Raw genomic sequence first — 9,509 nt, 5'->3', positions numbered from 1 at the left:
GGGCTTTCCCTGACCAACAGGGCTTCGACATTTACCACCAGCTGCACCTGGTTACCCACTGAAATAAACCCCGAAAAATCACGAACGTCCGACGATTGCTCCCACACCCAAAGTGCCAGACAGTCAAGCTCTTGCTGCTCCTCAGCGGCCATTGGCAGCGCATCTACAGCACCACAGACATCGGGGCTCCGGGCTTTCCCTGACCAACAGGGCTTCGACGTTTACCACCAGCTGAACCTGGGCGCCCACTGAAATAAAACCCCCAAAAATCACGAACGTCGGACGATTGCTCCCACACCGAAAGTGCCAGCCAGTCAAGCTCTTGCTGCTCCTCATAGGACTTTGGCAGTGCAGCTACAGCACCACAGACATCGGGGTTCTGCACTTTCCCTGACCAACAGGGCTTCGACGTTTACCACCAGCTGAACCTGGGCGCCCGCTGAAAAAAATAAAAGAAAAATCACGAACATCAGACGATTGCTCCCACACCAAAAGTGCCAGCAACTCAAGCTCTTGCTGCTCCTCACCGGCCATTCCCAGCGCATCTACAGCACCACAGACATCGGGGCTCCGGGCTTTCCCTGACCAACAGGGCTTCGACGTTTACCACCAGCTGAACCTGGGCGCCCACTGGAAAAAAAACCCGAAAAATCACGAACGTCGGACGATTGCTCCCACAACGAAAGTGCCAGCAACTCAAGCTCTTGCTGCTACTCACCGCCCATTGGCAGCGCATCTACAGCACCACAGACATCGGGGCTCCGGGCTTTCCCTGACCATCAGGGCTTCGACATTTACCACCAGCTGCACCTGGGCGCCCACTGAAATAAAACCCCGAAAAATCACGAACGTCAGACGATTGCTCCCACAACGAAAGTGCCAGCAACTCAAGCTCTTGCTGCTACTCACCGCCCATTGGCAGCGCATCTACAGCACCACAGACATCGGGGCTCCGGGCTTTCCCTGACGAACAGGGCTTCGACGTTTACCACCAGCTGCACCTGGGCGCCCACTGAAATAAAACTCCGAAAAATCACGAACGTCGGACGATTGCTCCCACAACCAAAGTGCCAGCAACTCAAGCTCTTGCTGCTCCTCACCGGCCATTCCCAGCGCATCTACAGCACCACAGACATCGGGGTTCTACGCTTTCCCTGACCAACAGGGCTTCGACGTTTACCACCAGCTGAACCTGGGCGCCCACTGAAAAAAAACCCTGAAATATGACGAACGTCGGACGATTGCTCCCACACCAAAAGTGCCAGCCAGTCAAGCTCTTGCTGCTCCTCACCGGACTTTGGCAGTGCATCTACAGCACCACAGACATCGGGGCTCCGGGCATTCCCTGACCAACAGGGCTTCGACGTTTACCATCAGCTGCACCTGGGCGCCCACTGAAAAAAAACCCTGAAAAATCAAAAACGTCGGATGATTGATCTCACACCGAAAGTGCCAGCCAGTCAAGCTCTTGCTGCTGCTCACCGGCCATTCCCAGCGCATCTACAGCACCACAGACATCGGGGCTCTGGGCTTTCCCTGACGAACAGGGCTTCGACGTTTACCACCAGCTGCACCTGGGCTCCCACTGAAAAAAAACCCCGAATAATCACAAACATCGGACTATTGCTCCCACACCAAAAGTGCCAGCCAGTCAACCTCTTGCTGCTCCTCACCGGCCATTGGCAGCGCATCTACAGCACCACAGACATCGGGGCTCCGGGCTTTCCCTGACGAACAGGGCTTCGACATTTACCACCAGCTGCACCTGGGCGCCCACTGAAATAAAACTCCGAAAAATCACGAACGTCGGACGATTGCTCCCACAACCAAAGTGCCAGCAACTCAAGCTCTTGCTGCTCCTCACCGGCCATTCCCAGCGCATCTACAGCACCACAGACATCGGGGTTCTACGCTTTCCCTGACCAACAGGGCTTCGACATTTACCACCAGCTGAACCTGGGCGCCCACTGAAAAAAAACCCTGAAATATGACGAACGTCGGACGATTGCTCCCACACCAAAAGTGCCAGCCAGTCAAGCTCTTGCTGCTCCTCACCGGACTTTGGCAGTGCATCTACAGCACCACAGACATCGGGGCTCCGGGCATTCCCTGACCAACAGGGCTTCGACGTTTACCATCAGCTGCACCTGGGCGCCCACTGAAAAAAAACCCTGAAAAATCAAAAACTTCGGATGATTGATCTCACACCGAAAGTGCCAGCCAGTCAAGCTCTTGCTGCTGCTCACCGGCCATTCCCAGCGCATCTACAGCACCACAGACATCGGGGCTCCGGGCTTTCCCTGACCAACAGGGCTTCGACCTTTACCACCAGCTGCACCTGGGCGCCCACTGAAAAAAAACCCGGAAAAATCACGAACGTCGGACGATTCCTCCCACACCGAAAGTGCCAGCAACTCAAGCTCTTGCTGCTACTCACCGGACTTTGGCAGTGCATCTAAAGCACCACAGACATCGGGGTTCTACGCTTTCCCTGACCAAGAGGGCTTCGACATTTACCATCAGCTGCACCTGGGCGCCCACTGAAAAAAATAAACGAAAATCATTAACATCGGACGATTGCTCCCACACCGAAAGTGCCAGCCAGTCAAGCTCTTGCTGCTCCTCACCGGACATTCCCAGCGCATCTACAGCACCACAGACATCGGGGCTCCGGGCTTTCCCTGACCAACAGGGCTTCGACATTTACCACCGGCTGCACCTGGGTGCCCACTGAAAAAAACCCCGAAAAATCACGAACGTCGGACGATTGCTCCCACACTGAAAGTGCCAGCCAGTCAAGCTCTTGCTGCTCCTCACCGGACAGTGGCAGTGCATCTACAGCACCACAGACATCGCGGCTCTGGGCTTTCCCTGACCAACAGGCCTTCGACATTTACCACCAGCTGCACCTAGTTGTCCACTGAAAAAAAACCCTGAAAAATCAAAAACGTCGGACAATTGATCCCACACCGAAAGTGCCAGCAACTCAAGCTCTTGCTGTTCCTCACCGGACTTTGGCAGCGCATCTACAGCACCACAGACATCGGGGCTCCGGGCTTTCCCTGACCAACAGGGCTTCGACGTTTACCACTCGCTGCACCTGGGCTCCCACTGAAAAGAACCCCGAAAAATCACGAACGTCGGACGATTGCTCCCGCACCGAAAGTGCCAGCCAGTCAAGCTCTTGCTGCTCCTCACCGGCCATTCCCAGCGCATCTACAGCACCACAGACATCGGGGCTCCGGGCTTTCCCTGACGAACAGGGCTTCGACGTTTACCACCAGCTGAACCTGGGCGCCCACTGGAAAAAAAACCCGAAAAATCACGAACGTCGGACGATTGTTCCCACATTGAAAGTGCCAGCCAGTCAAGCTCTTGCTGCTCCTCACCGGCCATTGGCAGCGCATCTACAGCACCACAGACATCGCAGCTCCGGGCTTTCCCTGACCATCAGGGCTTCGACATTTACCACCAGCTGAACCTGGGCGCCCACTGAAATAAAACCCCGAAAAATCACGAACGTCGGACGATTGCTCCCACAACGAAAGTGCCAGCCAGTCAAGCTCTTGCTGCTACTCACCGCCCATTGGCAGGGCATCTACAGCACCACAGACATCGGGGCTCCGAGCTTTCCCTGACCAACAGGGCTTCAACGTTTACCACCAGCTGAACCTGGGCGCCCACTGAAAAAAATAAACTAAAAATCACGAACATCGGACGATTGCTCCCACACTGAAAGTGCCAGCCAGTCAAGCTCTTGCTGCTCCTCACCGGCCATTGGCAGCTCATCTACAGCACCACAGACATCGGGGCTCCGGGCTTTCCCTGACCAACAGGGCTTCGACGTTTACCACCAGCTGAACCTGGGCGCCCACTGAAATAAAACCCCGAAAAATCACGAACGTCGGACGATTGCTCCCACACCGAAAGTGCCAGCAACACAAGCTCTTGCTGCTCCTCACCGCCCATTCCCAGCGCATCTACAGCACCACAGATATCGGGGCTCTGGGCTTTCCCTGACCAACAGGGCTTCGACGTTTACCACCAGCTGAACCTGGGCGCCCACTGAAAAAAAACCCCGAAAAATCACGAACGTCGGACGATTGCTCCCACACCGAAAGTCCCAGCCAGTCAAGCTCTTGCTGCTCCTCACCGGCCATTCCCAGCGCATCTACAGCACCACAGACATCGTGGCTCCGGGCTTTCCCTGACCAACAGGCCTTCGACGTTTACCACCAGCTGCACCTGGGCGCCCACTGAAATAAAACTCCGAAAAATCACGAACGTCGGACGATTGCTCCCACAACGAAAGTGCCATCAACTCAAGCTCTTGCTGCTCCTCACCGGACATTCCCAGCGCATCTACAGCACCACAGACATCGCGGCTCCGGGCTTTCCCTGACGAACAGGGCTTCGACATTTACCACCAGCTGCACCTGGTTACCCACTGAAAAAAAACCCTGAAAAATCAAAAACATCGGACGATTGCTCCCACACCCAAAGTGCCAGCAACTCAAGCTCTTGCTGCTACTCACCGGCCATTGGCAGCGCATCTACAGCACCACAGACATCGGGGTTCTGCGCTTTCCCTGACCAACAGGGCTTCGACGTTTACCACCAGCTGAACCTGGGCGCCCGCTGAAAAAAATAGAAGAAAAATCACGAACATTGGACGATTGCTCCCACACCAAAAGTGCCAGCCAGTCAAGCTCTTGCTGCTCCTCACCGCCCATTCCCAGCGCATCTACAGCACCACAGACATCGTGGCTCCGGGCTTTCCCTGACGAACAGGGCTTCAACGTTTACCACCAGCTGAACCTGGGCGCCCAGTGAATAAAAATCCCGAAAAATCACAAACGTCCGACGATTGCTCCCACACCGAAAGTGCCAGCAACTCAAGCTCTTGCTGCTCCTCACCGGCCATTGGCAGCGCATCTACAGCACCACAGACATCGCAGCTCCGGGCTTTCCCTGACCATCAGGGCTTCGACATTTACCACCAGCTGAACCTGGGCGCCCACTGAAATAAAACCCCGAAAAATCACGAACGTCGGACGATTGCTCCCACAACGAAAGTGCCAGCCAGTCAAGCTCTTGCTGCTACTCACCGCCCATTCCCAGCGCATCTACAGCACCACAGACATCGGGGCTCCGAGCTTTCCCTGACCAACAGGGCTTCAACGTTTACCACCAGCTGCAGCTGGGCGCCCACTGAAAAAAACCCCAAAAATCACGAACGTCGGACGATTGCACCCACATCGAAAGTGCCAGCATGTCAGCCTCTTGCTGCTCCTCACCGGCCATTGGCAGCGCATGTACAGCACCACAAACATTGGGGTTCTGCGCTTTCCCTGACCAACAGGGCTTCGACGTTTACCACCAGCTGAACCTGGGCGCCCACTGAAAAAAATAAACTAAAAATCACGAACATCGGACGATTGCTCCCACACCCAAAGTGCCAGCCAGTCAAGCTCTTGCTGCTCCTCACCGGCCATTGGCAGCTCATCTACAGCACCACAGACATCGGGGCTCCGGGCTTTACCTGACCAACAGGGCTTCGACGTTTACCACCAGCTGAACCTGGGCGCCCACTGAAAGTAAAACCCCGAAAAATCACGAACGTCGGACGATTGCTCCCACACCCAAAGTGCCAGCAACACAAGCTCTTGCTGCTCCTCACCGCCCATTCCCAGCGCATCTACAGCACCACAGACATCGGGGCTCTGGGCTTTCCGTGACCAACAGGGCTTCGACGTTTACCACCAGCTGAACCTGGGCGCCCACTGAAAAAAAACCCCGAAAAATCACGAACGTCGGACGATTGCTCCCACACCGAAAGTCCCAGCCAGTCAAGCTCTTGCTGCTCCTCACCGGCCATTCCCAGCGCATCTACAGCACCACAGACATCGCGGCTCCGGGCTTTCCCTGACCAACAGGGCTTCGACATTTACCACCAGCTGCACCTGGTTACCCACTGAAAAAAAACCCTGAAAAATCAAAAACGTCGGACGATTGCTCCCACACTGAAAGTGCCAGCAACTCAAGCTCTTGCTGCTACTCACCGGCCATTGGCAGCGCATCTACAGCACCACAGACATCGGGGTTCTGCGCTTTCCCTGACCAACAGGGCTTCGACGTTTACCACCAGCTGAACCTGGGCGCCCGCTGAAAAAAATAAAAGAAAAATCACGAACATCGGACAATTGCTCCCACACCAAAAGTGCCAGCCAGTCAAGCTCTTGCTGCTCCTCACCGGCCATTCCCAGCGCATCTACAGCACCACAGACATCGGGGCTCCGGGCTTTCCCTGACGAACAGGGCTTCGACGTTTACCACCAGCTGAACCTGGGCGCCCAGTGAATAAAAATCCCGAAAAATCACAAACGTCCGACGATTGCTCCCACACTGAAAGTGCCAGCAACTCAAGCTCTTGCTGCTCCTCACCGCCCATTCCCAGCGCATCTACAGCACCACAGACATCGGGGCTCCGGGCTTTCCCTGACCAACAGGGCTTAGATGTTTACCACCAGCTGAACCTGGGCGCCCACTGAAATAAAACCCCGAAAAATCACGAACGTCCGACGATTGCTCCCACACCCAAAGTGACAGCCAGTCAAGCTCTTGCTGCTCCTCACCGGCCATTGGCAGCGCATCTACAGCACCACAGACATCGTGGCTCCGGGCTTTCCCTGACCAACAGGCCTTCGACGTTTACCACCAGCTGAACCTGGGCGCCCACTGAAAAAAAACCCCGAAAAATGACGAACGTCGGACGATTGCTCCCACACCAAAAGTGCCAGCCAGTCAAGCTCTTGCTGCTCCTCACCGGACAGTGGCAGTGCATCTACAGCACCACAGACATCGGGGCTCCGGGCTTTCCCTGACCATCAGGGCTTCGACATTTACCACCAGCTGCACCTGGGCTCCCACTGAAAAGAACCCCGAAAAATCACGAACGTCGGACGATTGCTCCCACACCCAAAGTGACAGCCAGTCAAGCTCTTGCTGCTCCTCACAGGCCATTGGCAGCGCATCTACAGCACCACAGACATCGGGGCTCCGGGCGTTCCCTGACCAACAGGGCTTCGACGTTTACCACCAGCTGCACCTGGGTGCCCACTGAAATAAAACCCCGAAAAATCACGAACGTCAGACGATTGCTCCCACAACGAAAGTGCCAGCCAGTCAAGCTCTTGCTGCTCCTCCCCGGCCACTCCCAGCGCATCTACAGCACCACAGACATCGGGGCTCCGAGCTTTCCCTGACCAACAGGGCTTCGACGTTTACCACCAGCTGAACCTGGGCGCCCGCTTAAAAAAATAAAAGAAAAATCACGAACATCGGACAATTGCTCCCACACCAAAAGTGCCAGCCAGTCAAGCTCTTGCTGCTCCTCATAGGACTTTGGCAGTGCATCTACAGCACCACAGACATCGGGGTTCTGCGCTTTCCCTGACCAACAGGGCTTCGACGTTTACCACCAGCTGAACCTGGGCGCCCACTGAAAAAAAACCCCGAAAAATGACGAACGTCGGACGATTGCTCCCACACCAAAAGTGCCAGCCAGTCAAGCTCTTGCTGCTCCTCACCGGACAGTGGCAGTGCATCTACAGCACCACAGACATCGGGGCTCCGGGCTTTCCCTGACCATCAGGGCTTCGACATTTACCACCAGCTGCACCTGGGCGCCCACTGAAATAAAACCCCGAAAAATCACGAACGTCAGACGATTGCTCCCACAACGAAAGTGCCAGCAACTCAAGCTCTTGCTGCTCCTCCCCGGCCATTCCCAGCGCATCTACAGCACCACAGACATCGGGGCTCCGAGCTTTCCCTGACCAACAGGGCTTCAACGTTTACCACCAGCTGCACCTGGGCGCCCACTGAAAGTAAAACCCCGAAAAATCACGAACATCGGACGATTGCTCCCACACCGAAAGTGCCAGCAACACAAGCTCTTGCTGCTCCTCACCGGCCATTCCCAGCGCATCTACAGCACCACAGACATCGGGGCTCTGGGCTTTCCCTGACCAACAGGGCTTCGACGTTTACCACCAGCTGAACCTGGGCGCCCACTGAAAAAAAACCCCGAAAAATCACGAACATTGGACGATTGCTCCCACACCGAAAGTGCCAGCCTGTCAAGCTCTTGCTGCTCCTCACCGGCCATTCCCAGCGCATCTACAGCACAACAAACATCGGGGCTCCGGGCTTTCCCTGACCAACAGGGCTTCGACGTTTACCACCAGCTGAACCTGGGCGCCCACTGAAATAAAACCCCCAAAAATCACGAACGTCGGACGATTGCTCCCACACCAAAAGTGCCAGCCAGTCAAGCTCTTGCTGCTCCTCACCGCCCATTCCCAGCGCATCTACAGCACCACAGACATCGGGGCTCCGGGCTTTCCCTGACCAACAGGGCTTCGACGTTTACCACCAGCTGAACCTGGGCGCCCACTGAAATAAAACCCCCAAAAATCACGAACGTCGGACGATTGCTCCCACACCCAAAGTGCCAGCCAGTCAAGCTCTTGCTGCTCCTCATAGGACTTTGGCAGTGCATCTACAGCACCACAGACATCGGGGTTCTGCGCTTTCCCTGACCAACAGGGCTTCGACGTTTACCACCAGCTGCACCTGGGCGCCCGCTGAAAAAAATAAAAGAAAAATCACGAACATGGGACGATTGCTCCCACACCAAAAGTGCCAGCAACTCAAGCTCTTGCTGCTCCTCACCGCCCATTCCCAGCGCATCTACAGCACCACAGACATCGGGGCTCTGGGCTTTCCCTGACCAACAGGCCTTCGATGTTTACCACCAGCTGAACCTGGGCGCCCACTGAAAAAAAACCCTGAAAAATGACGAACGTCGGACGATTGCTCCCACACCAAAAGTGCCAGACAGTCAAGCTCTAGCTGCTGAACACCGGCCATTCCCAGCGCATCTACAGCACCACAGACATCGGGGCTCCGGGCTTTCCCTGACCAACAGGGCTTCGACATTTACCACCAGCTGCACCTGGGCGCCCACTGAAATAAAACCCCCAAAAATCACGAACGTCGGACGATTGCTCCCACACCGAAAGTGCCAGCCAGTCAAGCTCTTGCTGCTCCTCACCGGACTTTGGCAGCGCATCTACAGCACCACAGATATCGGGGTTCCGGGCTTTCCCTGACCAACAGGGCTTCGACGTTTACCACCAGCTGAACCTGGGCGCACACTGAAAAAAACCCCGAAAAATCACGAACGTCGGACGATTCCTCCCACACCGAAAGTGCCAGCAACTCAAGCTCTTGCTGCTACTCACCGGACTTTGGCAGTGCATCTACAGCACCACAGACATCGGGGTTCTACGCTTTCCCTGACCAACAGGGCTTCGACATTTACCATCAGCTGCACCTGGGCGCCCACTGAAAAAAATAAACGAAAAATCACGAACATCGGACGATTGCTCCCACACCCAAAGTGCCAGCCAGTCAAGCTCTTGCAGTTCCTCACCGGCCACTGG

This window comes from Chlamydotis macqueenii, unplaced genomic scaffold, assembly GCF_036417535.1.
Source record: "Chlamydotis macqueenii isolate bChlMac1 unplaced genomic scaffold, bChlMac1.mat HAP1_SCAFFOLD_308, whole genome shotgun sequence".
NCBI lineage: Eukaryota > Metazoa > Chordata > Aves > Otidiformes > Otididae > Chlamydotis > Chlamydotis macqueenii.
Note: the sequence above shows the minus strand (reverse complement) of the source record.